The sequence below is a fragment of the Plectropomus leopardus genome, chromosome 8 (genome assembly GCF_026936395.1).
Source record: "Plectropomus leopardus strain MGB_pleo_1.0 chromosome 8, ASM2693639v1, whole genome shotgun sequence".
Lineage (NCBI taxonomy): Eukaryota > Metazoa > Chordata > Actinopteri > Perciformes > Serranidae > Plectropomus > Plectropomus leopardus.
In genome coordinates, this window is record NC_142183.1 from 28031210 (window position 1) to 28050228 (window position 19019).

General features: G+C 40.7%; 1 protein-coding gene across 1 annotated transcript in view; it reads left to right on the top strand.

The window, feature by feature from the left end:
• The window catches only part of tenm1 (teneurin transmembrane protein 1), a 306672-nt gene that overhangs the window by 36515 nt on the left and 251138 nt on the right, over nt 1-19019 (top strand). Inside the window, exon 2 of the mRNA XM_088081314.1 lies at nt 10128-10232. The gene's annotated coding sequence lies outside the window, so the exon portion shown is untranslated. The remainder of the gene's footprint in view (nt 1-10127; nt 10233-19019) is intronic.

The window sequence follows — 19019 nt, forward strand, 5'->3', positions numbered from 1 at the left end:
ACATCAGCAAGGGTTTCTTTTAATCATGCAGATGTTTCCCTAACCTTAACAATGACCACACTTGCTCTCTACCCTTAACAATGTAGTTTTACTCTCCAAACTTGCCAGTGATATCTTATTTTGTTATTGTAAACAAATTCTCTGCACTCAGTACTAACTCCTCCTAATGCCTCTTACAGTGGCGTAAGTGGGCCCTCGTGCATCGGCATCCACCAAGGGTGCCACCCAGTGGGGGGCACATACAATGCTTTATTTATTTATTTATTTATTATTGACATTTATTTATTATTGATTGTCAGTCTTGCAGTAGGGGTACCACCTCTAGTCCTGGCAAAGTGTAGATAGTTAGATAGATAGAAAGAGATATGGATATATAGGATAAAGATGTAAATAAATATAGCTACCATATATTGAATCATCTTTTCACAATCAAATAAAGACAGACACTGGGCAACATAAATATACATAAATCACAGCATATCTGTATATGACCAAAACATCACAGAAAATATAAAAATATTTAATAAATTAAAGGATAGTATTTTTTATCGTTAGGTAGAGTGTTCATAGATTAAAAATCAAAGAAAAAAAATTTAAGAGAGAAAGGAAACCATGACACACATGAGTTTGTCTTCTCAAGGATGTATAAAAAACTTAAGGGCCCATTTGCCACCAAACATGCTATTGAAGGGCCTGCTCTCTCTGTACCAGTCCCCCACAGGCCCCAGTGTGACCACACTGCCTGCACTCTTTTATATATCTTTAAACATAGCACACAAACATATAGGCTCCTTCATCAATGAATAGAGCCTAGAGCGCGTTTCAGGATAACACCACTGACGTCACAGATAACATCAATGGATTCACTGAATTTATGGTGGATTAAATTTGTAAAACAACAGAAGTAACTGTACTCAAAAATACAGTCATGGATTACCAGAGCCATCCGGGATGCCATAAACACGCACTGCAGCCAGGCTTGAAACAAGGACAATTAAAAAGCAGCAGCCTAAAATGCAAGATGAGGTGAAAAATTACTAAATTAAAATGCAAAAGGAGCCGACATCAATTCACTGGAGTTGAACCTTGTAGGCTTTCATGTGACCAATAATGATTCATGTTTTTTAAGTCTAAATAATTAGCTAACACAGCGAGGCTCTGCAGTTTTTACTAAATATTACTCAAATAGAAATAAATTATGCATTTGTTTGGAACTATTTACAGGCACAGATTTGATGCTCTTTGGGTATTTATGGCAGCAGGATGTCGTAGGTGGGACTGACTCAAAATAAACTACAGTGCCCACATTCTGTGTAATGAGGGAACATGAGCAACAAGGTGGTTCATTTATGTGATTTTAGCTGTTATTGGACAACAGTGGAGCTCTGTATCACAGAGGAATTACTGACATTACATCAGGCTTTGAATACACGGACAGCAGTTGTTAGTATGTAGTTTGTTTTCTTGTGCTGTGTTGACAAAAACAGAAATATAGAATATAAACACACTTATCTTTTGAAGGACACTACTAGTGGTTCTGCATATTTCTACTTTTCAAGTACAAATGGAATCCACTTTATATTACAGCTACCCATTTGGCACACTATGCTGTTGTTATTCTTTGTGTGTGTGTGTGTGTGTGTGTGTGTGTGTGTGTGTGTGTGTGTGTGTGTGTGTGTGTGTGTTTGTTTCAGCCATCTATTGTTTTCCATTTATTTCTGTGCGTGATGAAAATCTGTTGGCAGGCTCTTGTAACTTGCTGAAGTTGTGTAATGCATCAAATTGAACATAAGTATTTTTTTTGTTAGTTTTTTTTTGTCAGTGTGTTTTATCATTTTGGGGTAATCCAATGCAAAATGATTTTGTCTCTTTAATGCCATTAAACTGTTACATGCTCAGGATGAGTCAGCTGATGGTTATACAACTGGTGTGTGACAATGGTGATGTTATTTTAAGGACTGATGATGGGTTGGATGATGATGACTGGATGTACTCCAGGTTTTGTCACCTCAACACATTGATAATTCTGAGCTGTGTGGGTTTTACATGTTTTTATTATATGTTTTGTGTGTTTTGTTGTTTTACATGTTAAGTCTGTGTCTGTTCTGTTTCACCACACAACTTGGGGTAGAAAAAGAGTCTCCTTAAGGCTTTTTACATTGAAACAAGATGAATAGAAGCCCACAGGTTCTTGGAACAAAATACACCCAAAAACAGCATAGTATGGAGTCCTGGAGGTGCTATCGAAAGAAAAAAGTGAATAAATCAAGGCCATGTTTTACTGAATCGAGCTCATGAGATGCTATTGCATGGCCTCAAATACATTTTGTTCCCTCATTTTGAAATTAAGTGATTCCCTTATTTTGGTTGATTCATGCACTCAAGAACATCGCAGTGAAATATACTTTTTTTTTTTTTGGCATTTTCACAAATAGAATAAAGGTTTCACAAATCTGAAACTGTGTTTTAAATAATCTTTAGCCTCTCTTAGTTAATCTAGATCTTAGTCCAGATCTGACAAGACTAAGTATAGCGGTTTTTGATCTGGACCTGGTCCAATGTGGGCTAGATGCGAAAAAAGCTCCGAAATTTCCCCTTTTTGCATTTTCACAAATACAATAAAGATTTCACAAATTTGAAAGTGGGTTTCATACAACTTTGATTTCGGTTGTTAGGCATTGCAAATGTCATCCCCCTTTATGCTCCAACTGCTGAATTCAAAGCTGCAAATCAAAAACTAACTTCAGTGTCATTTACTTGAAGCTGGTGCACTGCAATTCAGGCTTTGGGGAGAAAGGCTGGCCTGTTGTGCCGGCTCTCTGTAACGTTTTAGAACGTTACACTTATTTTAAGCACACAAATGAACCACAATATCGCAACATCATATTGTGCGCTCGATTTAGTAAAATCTTTTAAATTTCCTTTCTCTTCAGGGCACCTCCCAGGCTTCATAGTATGGTTTGCATTTGAAAATTGTACTGTTGATCAGTGTGTCTCACCAGTAAAGTCCATCTTCTCCGTGGCATTCTTCATAGTCCTCTAGGAGCATCACCAATATTTACCGTTGTCGGAAAATTAATGTCGAACTAAATAAGATTTCCCTGTGGGCTCGCTACATCTGACAAATCAATGGGAGTCAATAGGTGTCAATGAGGGGCCAAAACTCAATTGAGCCTTGAAACTACCCCGAATGTCTCGCACATATCAATAGGTGTTTGTAGCTCTACATCAACTTTAATGAAGTCTGTCCCTTTCTCTGCTCACACCTTTTAATCTCGTATTGACGTTTCTTGCCGGCCTTGTGATAACAGCTTATAAGTCACCTTTATTGAGGCAGCAAATAAAGTGGTAACTACAGCTGTTGAAAGGCCGTCAGAGGCAACAGAGCTAGTAAAAATAAGAAATATGTAATAGGATTCTCTTTATTCCTGATAGAGGAGAACTACTTTACAGACAACTATTGAGAGAAAATTGAAGGCCAGATTGAAATCGTTTTTGATGTCTCTCTTTCCCATCTTTGATGGTAGGGGTATTTTTTACCCAGCTCATTGTGAGTGCACACAGGCTGGCTGTTTTCTGATGGCTGGCAAGCAGGAGCCAGGCTGGAACTGCAGGTGCAGCACAATACAGAACATCTGCATGTGGGTCTCGGTGGGAAAAAAGCAGGCATTAAAACTGAAAAGCCAAAGCGAAATGGAACGGCATCTGTCCTCTGTGTTTAATGCGGGCCGACCCCTCCATTGTGATGTAGATCAGCGTCACCTCAGCAGCACCTCAGGTGATTAACCGAACACTGTTTGTGAAAGATTGTATAAACAAACAGGTGTCCTCCACTCCCTCTGCAGCTCATTATATCTACGCTCATTTTGTTTGGGTTTATTTTATTGCATCTTTATCAACTATATGGTGAATATTCTGACGGAACAGCACGCTTGCTTTGTGACTAATGCATGTGTGTGTATGTGTGCGTGCTGGTGCACCTGTGTGTGTGAGAGTGCGCATATGTTCTGCACAGAGTCCCAGGCTTATTGGAGCTCTTTCCTGGTCTCAAATGGGGTGTGGAGAGAACAGTTTTCCATCTCCTCTCTGTAAAATGTGACTCAGGCAGACAGATCATGTTGGCTAATGGCAGGTGAGAGATTGAAATGCTTCATGAAAAGGACAAAAGCAGGACACTCCGGTGTGCTAATGTCAGCTTTTAACATATACCGAACAAAAGGCGGCTGGCAGGAGAAATGATACGGAAGACAAGAGCACAATGACGTCTAATGCGTCTAGTGCAAAGTGAACTGGCAGAACAGAGTATTGTTAAGCAAGCGAGGCAGGGTGTTACTGGAGCTGTGGCGGCAGATGCATTCTAGTGTGCGTGCCCGTGTGTATTGTATGCGCACATGCTTGCCTCTGAGCCTTTTTTGTGCGAGTCGTAGAGTGGGTGGCTTTGCAGCAGGCTGCGAAAACCCCTGCATCAGCATCTTCTCTCTAGCGACCAATTAGCTTAGACATTCAAAAAATTTTCAAAATAACTTTTCTCCATTTGCATCTTTTTCATTTGCTTATCTCTTCATTCAACCGGCAGCACTTTCTCTGCCTCCTAGGCTTTCTCCGGCACCAGTGATGTCACACCTGCAAGATAATTGGATAAACTCAATTCAAAGCAAAAAGCGCATGGATACCAAGACAGTGAGGCACCATTTAACTACTGCAGAAATGGGGCATTGCTGAATGCGTTCAGGAAAAAGAAATTTGAATGCTAACCTGATACCTCTTGTGAATTGGGGAATTTAAAAAAAGTATCATCAATATTTAATGAGCCAATTTTATCATGATATGAATGTGTGGTTGTTTGTGTTTTAAAGCTGGAGTAGGCAGTTTCATTTTGGCATGATAGGGCAAAAATTCCACTGTAAACTCTAAGCATATTGTAATTTAAGTGGTCTGAGAAAACACGTATGCACCTCCTCTTGGCTATGTTTTCAGGCTTTAGGAAGTCTCAGTAGTGACTGGAGACTTCGGCCAAACACAGTCCATTTCAGAGAGAGGGTGTTCTTACTGCATGTACTTTCAAATGGTGACAGCCTGATTCAGTGTAGGGGAATTTTGCAAGTTGCTATATGAGCAACTATACACTGCAAAGCAACCAAAAAAAGGGAGATGGACTTTTTAAAAAGAGAGTCTAAAGGAGAATCTGACAATTAACAAAATAAAACAATATCTGCAAGGCTTTTTAGTGATGGGGAGAAAATATCCTTAAAAACTTAGCCTTTCGCTAACTGGAGCTAAAGGTTAGCAGATGCTGCTTCAAGTTCTCGTCTGCTTATCTAACATTAGTTAGAGCCGTGAATCAGTTTGTCATTCGCCTCACCCCCTGCAGGCCATTCTCATTCACAGTTTGCATTTCCTATGAAAAGTAATGCACCATAAATTTTACATATTTCATGTAATGATAAGCCAGCAGTTCGTGCATAACCCTCATATTTCGTGAGGCTGCAAATGAGTGACCAATGTGCCTAGTGGAGTATAGAAGGAAGTCGTCCAGAAGGATCCAGTTAGGAGGCAGGCTGGGATGGTGAATGGGACACGAAACACAGGACCTCCCTTAGGAGTAGTGTGAACTTTGAGTCACTTTAAGGTACATCCCTTACCATGTTTCTTTTTCTAAACCTTGCTAAACAACCTAATCTACATAAACCTATGTTAATCACAAAAATTTAAGTTAAGGATGTAGCGTCATTCATGGGGTGCTAATTTGTGGGACATCATATGAACCGTTGGCTGGCTGATTTTAAGCCCCTACAGCCACTGAACAATGGTCTGTATCTTGAGCTGCTGCCTGCTCCCCCTCAGGGACGCAGTCTACAGTGGCGGGGAGCAAGGCAGAGCCACTAAGGAGACTGGCTTGCTAATTCTTGTCTTATTTGTGGTCTGTTAAACAGAGAGAGAGTGGGGAAAGGACTGAATAAATTAGCTGCGTGCAACAGTACAATGAAATTAGATTAGTGGTGGACAGTAACTTAAGTACAGTTTTGAGTATCTGTTCTTTACTGGAGTATTGTTATTATTTTGGAAAACCTTTTACTTAGACTCTACACTTGAAAGACCAATATTGTACTTTTTGTTTTAATCACATTTCTATAAAAGCTCTCGTTAGTCGTTATATTTGCTTTGAAGTCAGCAGATGATTTTTTTTCTTTTCCAAAATGCTAAAGTCTGTAAACTCTAATCATGCAGTTCTGAGTGTTGTTTGTTTGTAGAAGTGGTCTTTCCAAACCTCTACTTTGCTCAAACGGTACTCAGATTGGACCATTAAAATACAACCACACCCCCCCTCAAAAAATAGTGACAATGGTGGTCCAAAGCAAGCACTCCAGTACTTTAACTCAAGTAATGATTTGATTCAGCAACCTTTATTTGTGTTGGAGTAACATTTGACCAGGAGTTATGTACTTGTCCACCACTGAATAAGATTAAATAAATCAATTTATGAGAAACACTGGGTTACTCTTTGAAGCGTGTGCATATGCCCGTCGTCGTCTATTGAGAGGAGCTTAGGATAGAGAGGGGAAAGCTGCAAAAGAAGACAATTCTGTCATTTTTTTTCTTTGCCTTTTCCAGATTTCCCACCCGAGCTTTTAAAGCTCCATGGGAGACATATGCATCTTGTCTTCTTCCACTTATTTTATGTAACCCACATATTTCAGAGCTGAAGTGCTCTATCAACAGTGAAGAAATGCAGGCTTTGCTTCATCTTCATATTGTGCATGCATGTGTACATGTCTATATGTAAAAACGTGCACGGGCGTCTACACTGTGTGCATGCGGGGAGTAATTTCCAACCCTCTCAACCGTCAAGACTCTGCCATCTCTGTGGATCAATTCCCTCTGAATCCAGATGAATTATTAATGCCCACATTCTGTTTTTTACTGATGGGGAAATCATTTGAAATGGATTTTTTTGAGCTCCCGATGAATTCATCAGTTGTTTAAGGTGTCAATATTATTTTCCAGATATTGCTCCGGTAGAGAGAAGCGCTGATCAGGATTCCTGACATGGTGACATCGCTGCTCTGACCTTGAGCTGGATACTTAACCCGGCACGCGTCGATACATATTCATTTATGCCATTCACCCGCATGCCAGCAGGCAGCCATGTTTACACAGCAACACAAGATTGCAATGTGTTACATACAGTGGCAGCAGCGTACAGCGGTAGCCGCAGATGGTTGCATCTTAAATGGCTATTGTGAGCAAAACTAGAGCTTAAGGAGAGTTATACTGCTTCCCCTTCAAGTTTCATTACGACTTAATTAAACTTTAAATTTAATTCTGCATCTTTAGAGGCTAAATGAAAGAGGATTCCCCCGCGAATGCCTCTATAATTCTGCGGAAAAGTGACTTAAGAGACGAATGATATTGTTAGCTTAATGTCAAGGGTGGTGCCAATGCTGCTGAGGCAGTGATTGACGGCTCTGTTTGTGCGAGACCTCAGCCAGAACAGGATGAATAGAGCACAGTTAGTGTTGCCAGCTGAGATCAATAGGCTACAGTCTCAGGTAAGCACTGTGGCTTCACCCTTTGGGCATTTCCTGAAACGATGATAAATGCGAGGTGTTGGTTGGTTTGAAATGTGATATTTTTCATTTGTCACATTATATCATGTCATATCAGTGATTATGCAGGAAAAGAAATGAGGAACGGAGGCTACTGTGAGACATTATTCCATTATCTCATAGAATACTGTTTTGCACAGCCTCGGTGGACCTTGATAACAGCGAGGCAATATCAACACCAGGATATTAGAAATCCATGTTAAAAGTTTCTGCGCTTCAATTCTTGTGGCGAAATATCAAAGCAAACCAATGTGCAATCGGTGTCAGCAGTAAATTCAAGATTGTCCCACAAGGTTTTATATGTTTTGTGGAGACTTAATAAGATGCTATAGTGAGACACGCATTGCATGTGGAAAGAGGCCGGGGGAATCTCATTGCAACATGACCGCCCGCCTGTTGAAGCAGTAAGCCAACCACACTGGCTCCCAGGGGACCTATCAGCGTCTTTGGCGGGCAACAAATGGCTTTACTGCCCGGTCCTGTATAGAGACCACAGAGGGAGAGGGGCTCTGGGAATGACCTGTAAACCAAACACATCACCGCATTCAATCTGTTGCCTTATTAATCTAATCAACAGCTCATTCGATGCTCCACAGAGACAGCCATCACGGCACGGTGGAGAAACCAGAACAGACAATGACAGTCTGGTCCATTGAAAACTATTTTGAGGACGACTTCCATTTCCAATTAAAGAGTAAAACAGTGATGTGAAGGATTTAGAAAGTCAGCTTCACTTCTGTGAAAACATGTTTTGTGAGATTAAATATGGAAGGTACTGGTTGTTTGCCAATATCCATCACCTCATATTTTCGTCAACACAAACAATGCGGTGGCGAGACCTTGAGCAGCCCCTCGGTTTTCGTGCAACACTGAGCACAAAAAACAAACATGACAAGTATGCATTTGCTTTTTAATCAACAAGAATAAGTTATATTAATTAAGAAAAGTCTATTCTGTGATTAATTAATTTGATACAATTATTTACGCAACACAAATGCATACATTTGACATGTAATCACATACTGACATAAATGCAGGCTGGTTGTTTGAAAATGCAGCAGTAGGGACAGAACAAAGCATAGAAGAGGAAAGAAAGGAAACAACTAACGGGTAATTAATAAAATAAATTAACTCAAAAAATACTTCAATAAAAAATGTTAATGGTAAGTAACTAAGCAACAACAGCATCAGATCTCTTAAAAAAAATTAACAAACCATAATGTCATTAATTAAGTAGAAATGAAAGAAAGAAGCTGTGTCTCTCCATTAAAGTTGTGTAGCCCATCAAGCCATTAAGGAGGTGATGGTTAGCATGCCTTGATTTGCTTTTGGAAAGATAAATTCTTGTATGAGAATGCCAGTCATTGCATTCAAAGGGTTGAGTCATTGTGATGCTAGAAAACTAGACTAGATTTTCAAAACTAATTTCCAAAATTCAGCAAGGACCTAAAGAGGAGTGCAGCAGGGGCACAGCCACAGTGTTTTCATTCAATTATCACTCCAAAATAGGGTCACTGACCAAGTGGGAAAAAAAAGGAGAGCAGCCCAAAATTCTTGACCCTGTACATAAGCATTTTATATAGGCTCCTCCCCCCACACACAGCTATTCATTCTAGCATTTTTGTTGACCTCCCTCACATGAGGAGACTGTATACTGTGGACACCATTTCCTACCAAGTGCTAAACCCTTAGCCTTCAAACTATGATGCTCTTGGTACTCCTCTATCGTCAGTTTTTTGGATGTCAGCTTCCAATAGTTATATGTATACTGTGTCTTCAAAATAAACTGTGATCCTAGGCAATGTTCAGTTTCTGCTCATCACATAAAGAGCGATATGAGTGTTTGTTAACCTGTGTTTGTTCAAAATAAACTTCAGGTTAGGTACAGGAACGTGTGGAGGAAAAAAAAAATCAGGTCCAATTCTGTGGGCGGTTCACATGAGTTGTATTCATTGAGCAGTGAAGACAGAAGTTAACAACAATGGTGTAGAATTCCCTCTAAAGGTCGACATTCAGAACAAGGTTTTTATATACTATTTAATCAAAGGCTATGCTGAAACAAATGGTTGTGGGCTGAGCTATTAAGAGATGTGAGTGGCAGCAAAAGTGAATAGGACTCAGGAAACCCAGGACAGCCTATTTAACAATACAGTGCAATACAAAACAATTTGAATGCACTCTTAGTGCCGGAAGTCCCTCAACAAATCAAAGACTGCCTTCCTGTCTTTTTTAACAAGTAGCTAAAACAGTTAAACACAGGGGTCTATTAATCAGTGTTTAACAGTTTGTTACTCATTCAGGACAACAGGGAGGACAATACTTAATTAAGATAAAACTAAAACCATAAGGTAAAATATTTTTCCTCTACAAACCAAAATCACACTGTTAGGTTTAGGAAAAGGCCACTGTTTAGGTTTTTTATAAGTACATGTTTTTTACTTAACTGGTGTAACTATGTTACATTACGTGACCTAAAATAACTGCACAAAATAACTCAACACTGATTTTTTGTTTTCCTAGGGGACAAGAACAGTAGTCTACTGGCTGAAAGTCCTGTGCTTGTTTGATCCATCTACCCACCCCAACCTCCTCACTCTATGGATTTTCTCCCTCTCTTCATATCAGGTAAGTTGCTCTGGATGTCTAATAGTGATGTGACCCAGTGGGTCTCATATAGACACTAAAAGGTCCCTCTGTGCATCAGTGCTATAGACTCAGAGGGCCACTGAACAAGCATCTGTATTTGACAAGTTGGGAGTGAAAAGAGGTTGTTTTATTCATTTATTCTATGTTCCGGATCATATCTCTTACATGATCCGGATTTTAACTAATTTTAAGTCTAATATTAAATCTTCTGATTTATTAATTTATTTATATTTGAAATGTGGCTGTTTTTATGATTAATCAATTCATCATTTTATTTGCAGTGACATAAAACAGGAAAAAGCAAATCCTTACATTTGAGAAGAATCAGCCAATGCTTAATTCTATAACTATTATTCATTTATCAAAATTGTCAAAACTGTCGTAGGGCATGGCGAGTACATATAAAAGATGAGTGCATTTTGGGGGGGCCAACTCAGGAAATTAAAGTCTAGATCCAGTTCTCATTCAGTTTTGATAGTTGACCAGAAGAGCATCTTATGTGTGAGACCATTTAATATAGACCCAGCACTGAGCATCCTATTAGAGTGGGGTTTAAAAAGAGAAATATGCCAATAGGGGGTAAGTATCTTAATAAATGGTTCCTGGGTATACCAAATATATCAGTCAGTTAGTAGAAAGATGAAATGAAATTCCTAATAAAAAGGTTTCTAAAACATTGTACGCTCTTGTTATGCCCAACTTGTAATGAAGCATCAAGAGGGAAATAATTGACTGCAAGTGAAATCTTTTTTTTTTTTTTTCATATTCTAAACTGGGTCCAAAACTGAGGGTGGTGAGTGATGAGTGGGTAGCATTTTGGTATGCCTGAGGCAAGTGTAGTGCCACACTTAACATGGCAGGTAATAAGACTGGGCTTCATGCACCAGGAACAGATTGTTTCAGTCCAATAGTAGAATTGGAAAGTTTTAGTTTTTGAAGGAGAGTTTTCTGCAGACGAGGATTTGCCACCCCAAATACACGATGACATTTTTATTTGTTTATTTGATGAGAATAAATAATAACCGCCAAAACTACAGTTGCACTTGTTGTTTCCATCGGCATTCTCATGATCATATATTAAGATAAGGACACTAACTTTCTGTCAGCTCGCTGTAGTGTTCGGTAAATCCCTAAATTCACCAGCTGCTCTCACTGTTTTATCCCACAACTAAATAATGGCTCTGGCTCAGGCTGTATTTACAGGATAATGAATGGGTGCAGCTCTCGCTTTCGCATGCTCACACACAAAAACAGCCAACAGTCACATCCAGGCCAAGCTCAAACAAATATGGCACACGGACACTGTTGTAATCATAGCAACACACCTGTGAAAGTAATGATCACAGTTTGTCTGTTTGTGCTTGCAGGGTTCATGTTTGTCTCATTTAGCAACTATTGTTGTGATGATAGCAACTGTATGTAAACACATTTGAGAGAACATACAGTCGGACAAGTTTGGATTAGGGGGGTGAGCTGTTCAATGTGTTAAATTAAATATCAAAATGACAGCAAATTAAATGTTCGTTTGCTGTTGTAAGGCACTTTGTCCGTTGGGATTTGGTTGCTCCAACTCCACGACTGTGTTTAGTTTTACCTAATTAAGTAGATTGTTTAGTGAATGCTGTTCAAATTTTTCCACAAAAATGAAGCTTGTGACCACTTATGGTAAAAGGCGTTTGATTTGAAAAAGCTTATGCAGTGAAAATGTGAAGCATGGAAGATGTGCTTTGTGTTTTGGATTACTGGGAGTTTTGCTGCATTACAAAATTGATTTTCATCAGTTAATTAGAAATGCAGTACATATCTAAAATTAAAGAAGAAAAAAAGGCAGAAAATGATTAGAGGAATCAATTTCACTCTCTCAATCAAATATTTCATGCCAAGTTAACAAATAGCATTAAAGCATCTTTCTAGTCACCTTAGAAACGAGCACATCAGCGACTCAATGAGAGTTCATAGCATGGCAAGTGGAGGAGAAGACGAGGACGGAAATCTGGGAAAAGAAAGACAGTGGAAATGTATTGATGCGAAAAGAAAATTTCGTATGAAATAAACAACAGTACTACAGACAATGTCAGATAAGATTAAGACTTCTGGAACAGCTATTGGTAATGCAGAGTTGCTATTGGCATACAGTGATGCTCTGACTGTATATTACCAATGTACTTATGGTGTATTTGCAGACAGAAATGTTTGCATTAGCTTTTCACAGAGCACAGACAGTACAGCAGCACAGAAAATGAGTAGGATGTGTAACTACTGCGTACATTGTAAGGGCACAGCTGTAGAGCCAAACCTAATTAACTTTCTGAATACATGAATATAATTTGAACTGGTATGCTAACTGAAAGAAATGATTCACAGAGATGCTTTGGATTTCATATTAATTGTTGCAATATCTAAAAGAAACATTGAAAGATAAGTGGTGATATTTCTTACTCTCCCACAATCACATGGAAAACCTACCATAGAGCCACAATGTTGCACTGGAAAACATGTTACTTCCTTACGAAGTAACTCCAAATATTCACTGCAGGTTTGTGTATTAATCCACCGCTGAAAGTAGTGCTACAGAGATGTATTATTTACTTCCGTTTAAAAAAAAAATGTACGCTAAAAAATACAGTGCCCAGCTGTTTCAGGTAATCATGGAGCCTTTTTTAAAAAAAAGAAAAAAAGATTAAAACAGACATTTCTTACCTGTTTTCATAAATTTACCTCTGCAGTAGGAAAAACAGTCGCAGACAGTATAGGTAGCTCTGAATGCATTGAGAGACGGACTAACTTGTTGGATTTGTGGACAATCTATAAAACATAGAATAACACTTTCCGTATCCTTTAAAAATATTCATGACTTTATATAAGAAGTTACTGCTTTCTGTTCTTTTCCTTCATTTTTGTCCACAAAACACAACTGTGAGCCACAACGTTGCACTGGAAAACATGTTGCTTCCTTACGAAGAACAAGGGCACTGTAGTTTATTTTTAATAAGTTCAGAAAACCCGTCCTAGGGCTGCAAATATTCGCTGCAGGTTTTTGTATTAATCCTTCGCTGAAAGTAGTCCACAAGAAATACATTATTTGCTCATGTTTGAATAATGTATGCTAAAAAAATATAGTACCCACCCCTTTTTTAGGAAATAACTAAGCCTAACTTTTTTAAAAAGATGTAACTAACATTTGTAATCTGTTTTTATAGATTCACCTCTGTAGAGAAAAAAAAAAGTCTTGGAGCTGTCACAGACAATACAGGGAGCTCTGAATGTGTTGCAAGATGGCCTAACACCTTGTTTGCTTTGGTCTTCTCATTGAAATTGTTGACAAGCTATAAAACATAGAATAACACTGCTCGTATCCTTTATAAAGGATTAGTGACTTTATATAATAAGGCACTGCTTTCTGTCGTTGTCCTTCTGTACTTTGTGTGGGTTCTGCACATTTCTAAAACAGAACAACATGAACACAGGGTCAGCAATGTCACCCGGGGTCGCTGTCCTATCCAACAGGCCAATAATGCATGTGACAAATGTCAGAGTACCTGGTGTTACTGTGAACCTTTATAGATTTATTGATTTCTCCTCTTTTTGTTTCCGTTTGGTTCTCAGAAGCTCTCAGTTAAGTTTTATGCCCAGTGTGAGTCATAAATATTTCTTGGAGTCAGCAGCATCCCTCTGCCTCTACACCGTCCCTCACCTCTTCTTTTGTGCGACTGGCCACTTCTTTTGACTGGATTTGTTTTGTCCCTCTTGTTTCAGCCTGAGCTAATCATCCTCATCGGCACAGCTTTGGCCTGCTCTTTCACCCTCCCACTCTTGGAAAGACTGTTTGTAGTAAAGATTGTAATCTAACTGCTAATCTTTATGGCTTTCTCCAGGGTAGGGCACTGAGCCCTCACTGAATGATTTGCCAGAGATGTAGAAACTCTCGGGAGTCTCAGAAGTTCTCTGCAAGTTGAGTTAGAAGGGAGAAGTTTCCACACATATTCAGATGCGCCAGCTGTCACTAGCGGAGTTGTCAAATGGGGAGCCAAAAGGTGTGTCAGGTTGTATTTGTTTAATGATGATGCTCATTACTTATAACTCCTCGCAGTGTTTCAGTTTTCTTTACGGTATAGTGAGCCAATTATTCAAAAAAAGCTGAGGAAGAAGTGTGGGAGAAATCTTCCGCTCCCCCTACTCTTCGTCTTCTTGGCTAGCAAAGCAACATACAGTATATACAGTGTGTCATAATGAGGCAGCAAGCAGTGCTTTATCACCAAGCTGCCTCTCATCGCAAACATAACACACAAAGAGATTTACTAATGCAGCCTGTTAACACAGCCAGTTTTTTACACGGCCTGGTTTAGACAGCAGTACAGCAAGCAGTCCCTGGACAGCATGCATTATACACATCTAATTAAGTCTTCACATGTCTATAATAAACCACATTATGCCTTTGGGGCTAGAGGGCAGGTCAGGAGCTGGCATCGAGTTTGTGTGAGACAGCCAGTTGTCAGTGCGATTGTGTGTGTGCGCGCGCTCACGTGCACATGTGTGTTTGTGGAATCAAGCCTATGATAGCTATTTAACTTTCACTAATTAACCCAGAATAAATCAGGGCAGCATAGTAAATATTTGTCGCCGGGGAGGGAGTAAGGGGACGGAGACGCTCTCTGTAGTGCCATGCTGGCCGCCTGGATGACGTGAAAGGACTGAGTGTGTGGAGGTGGGGGCGGGGGGGGTTGTGTGTTTGAGTGAAAGATGCACATGGGGACAGATTGAGGCAGAGAGACACAGAGAGGGAGATGGAGAGTGAGCAAGGCTGAGGAGGGCAGCCAGCCAGCTGTTGGTATAGTTTGATTGGCCTGCGGAGAGCTGCCTCTGTCGTTTCATGGCACCAGTAAAGTGCAGGACTCCCAATGGCAGGTGGTGGCTGCCCATCGCCTGCCTCCCCCGGGGACAGCAGAGGCAAAGATCATTCGTCGCTTTGCTCTTTTTTATTAAACACCTTCATGGTCTGTGGCTCGGTAGCTACCGACAGGAAAACAGAGAGGCGTTTCATACAGAATACCTAATCCGCACATAAAAGTCTGGAAAACAATTTTTAATGGTACAGCTACAGTGTACTTGCTTTTGCTTTCTCTCACATCAAAGGCTTGGAAGACTTGATGCTACAAATCAGAGCCGCTTCAAACAGCCCACACAGATTTACACAGGGTGCTTCAAACGGGGCATAAAAGTACGGCGTACTTGCCTGTCCTTCATGAAGCCGAGTTTGGCAGTTGGACGGATAAGGGTACAGTAAACCAAGGAAAAAGAACAGGCCTGTAAGTGCTCTGAGTGCTTTTCCCCAAGCAGCTTGACAGCCAGGTCTCGGTGACCGTGTTTGTGACAATCAGGCTAGCTCACATCATCAGTTGGTTTAGTTGTTGCCATGGCAACATACGGCACAGTAACTCCTGCATAGGTGCCAGCCTCGGCTCCGTCTGAGTTGATAGTCCTGATGTTTGCTCTTTGCAGTGCCAGAAAGCTGTATTTCCACATTGCTAGCCACACAAGGCAAAGCAAACTCCCATTTTTCTCTCCGTCTCTGTCGCTGTGTCTCTTTTTTTCACTCTGTTCTCCCTCCTCTGTCTCTCTCCAGAGGGGTGTAATTCAATTCTCTGAATACACTTAAGGGAGGAGGAGTGTGAAGACTCATTTAAGCCTCCCTAACACTTGTGAGTTTTTGTACCAAATGTTACTTATTTTCTTTGGCTTTGAGTCTTGGAAGTCTTACATTTTTTTTCTGCCTTTGCCCAGTAATTCAAATATTCTGAGGATTATTTTTTCTGGAATCGGAGATGGAATTCAAGCAAAGAAAAGTACAAACTCACTTTTGAAATTAGCAGAAAGAAATATAATTTATTGCTGGAACAGTTTGTCTGAAGTGTCCCATCTGTCCCAAGCGAGCTCTCGTTTTATCAATAGTTTTCAATGATAAACAATTGCCTTTTTAGTGTTTATATAGCAGCCGTTTACATACAAATGTGTGCAGATCTTAAAAGCTAGATTTAAGAATATTTATAGTCGTGAAATATTAAATGAATGATAGTTGCTGTATCAGACTGTGTGGCTATTATCCGGAGAAAATGAGTGTGTGGTTCATTCCTTAAACGATTCTTTTTGTTATTCAAATTTCTCCCATTGTACAACCTCAGCACCATGAAGGCAGAGCAAAGAATCAAAAGTTGTCCAGTGAATTACTCAAAGGTGAGACAGACTGATGGGACAAAAGCTTTGAAAGGCATATTGTAACACAGCTGCTGCTCAGAAAGGTTATCTCCCTCGCCTGTCCTTGAGTGTTTTCAAGCAAGTCAGCGAACATTTCTGCACACGTCCATTTCTGTAGATAAATATATATAAAGCAAGTGGGCGAGCTCTTACCAAACGGCTGTCCATATGTAATTAGGATTATAGCCGCATTCAAATGGAGTTCTTACTTGGCTCTGTGTTGCGAGCTGCGTCAGTGAGAGCTTTTTGCATGTGGATATGAGCTGGCAAGAAGGGCAGGATGTGGGCTGGCAAGAAGGGCACCATGTCACTCCCGACCTCTCGGAGGGGCTTCGCTGTGAGGGGAGCGATGACATGCGTCACGCTCTGTCGAGTCCCTGCTCCGACACTGTAATAATACCCAATTATAACCTGGACTAATTGGAATGGCGCTTTGTTTTTCTTTCTGTTATTTCGGAAAGCTGACAGCAACAACTCATGGAAGGATCGATGGCGGATTACGGGGCTCATGGAGCTGCATAGAGAGGAGGGCTCAGACTGAGGCTGCAGCTCTCATTAAAACCCGGGCCTGATCTCAACCAAGCCCTGGGAAAGGAGGGGTGAGAAAGGCAAGAAAAAAACAGAGGAGGGAAGAACAGAGAGCGGAGAAGAAAAGGAAAAAGCTAAAGGAAAAAAGTTTACCGTCCCCTTTGGACATGGCCTCTGCTGGACTCTTATAAATGGGTATTGTTCCCCATGAAGCACACAGCGACTGTTTACAGTTTCCCATAAAGGAGGGCTTTATTCCTGCTCAGGGATGCATTGTGACAAGATAATTTGAATAGCCGAGGTCTTACCACAAAGCTATAAACATTTACGGGCAGTTGACATGGAGAATAAAGAATGAGCCATGTAACCTCTGCAGGATGCTGCCTGACTCCTGATGACACAGGCGACGCTCGGTCGACTCGCTCCGAGCCCCCGACTATTATCATCAACACGGCAAGAGATGGAGCAAAAAGAGCGAGGGCGGAGACAAATACAGAGAGAGAATGCAAACAAGTTCATAAACAGAAGCAAAAAAAAAGACAGGTAGAGAGAGTGATCACGAAAGAGAGGCGAAGCAGGCTTTCTTTGATGTCCCTTTTGATTCGTTCCACAATGAAATGGCGGTGTCTTGTTTTTATGTTTTATCACAGGAGTCGACCGCCAGAGCAGACCCGCGGGAGCAGCCAGACATGAGGCTGAATTCGATTAGACAGTAATCGGAGATGGACAGGCAGCGGTGCTGTCAGCAAGCCGATAGGGACTCCATAAGCAAACAATCGCCATGGCTTTCCATGCCCACGCCATTCATCGTTAGCGGCCGTTAAGTGTGTTTGTAATCCACGATCCAGGCTGTGTTTCAGGGTTCTTTTTGTTAAATTAAAACGGTCCTCTGGAGTGCGAGCAATAATACCAGGTGATAAGAGAGGGACTAATGATTTACCTACCAGCCTGATCTCAGCGTCGCGTGTGTGCCGTCTCCTTGTGCAAAGTTGCAAAAGCTGAGGAGTTGTTCACATTGTGTTGCATTTTCCCTCCACATCTACACACAATTCTCCCTCACTCGGCTTAGGAGTCGTTGTTTTTCCCCCTGCCTCGCTTGGCATTCTGTTCATTCTCCAAGATGTTTCCAGCGTAACCAATGATTAACAATTATGCCAGTGCATCTAATTAATGCTGGCTAATTATGAGGTTGAGATGCTGACAGGGAACGGGGAGTGTGTGTGTGTGTGTGTGTGTGTGTGTGTGTGTGTGTGTGTGTGTGTGTGTGTGTGTGTGTGTGTGTGTGTGTGTGCGTGTGTGTGTGTGTGTGTGAGGGGGGTTTGGGGGGTAGGACGAGAAGATTGCAGCATCAGAAATAATCAGGAGAGAAGACGAGGTTGTAGGATGAAAAAAAGACTGAGAGAAAGAGAGAAAGGGAGAAGATTGGGAGTGAGTGTCTTAATTGGCATGCTCAGTTTTTGTCTCAGGACCCTGAGCTTATTACGTAAAAATATGGATAACTTGTGCATAAAATTATAGATGGTGCACTCATTCATCTAATTTGTAGGCCATGTGGATCACATTGGGAAAAAAAAAACGGAAAGAAAAACAGGATGTCTTTTTTTTTGCCTTCTGTACTGGATGGGAATTATGTTCAAACCACACAAGGTCCCCGGAGTGGCAGAGAAACTCAAGCCATAATTATGTCCATAAAATGCCCACAGATTTTTTAATCTTTAACTAATTTGCCTCACATTTGTCAGGAACTGGTAATCTGAACACAAACAGCCTGCAGGAGACACACACTGAGGCCTTTTAATATATATAAATCACATGAATTAATGATAGCACTCTGTTCATTCACTCCATTTTTTCCCCCCCGAAATCCTCTGAAGAAGCACGCCAATGGACCACAACCCACTTTCCCACCTCAAGCAATACTTCATTGGGGGAAAATAGCCAAGAAAAACGACCTCTCTCCACGGCTCGTAATGAGGCTGCATGGAG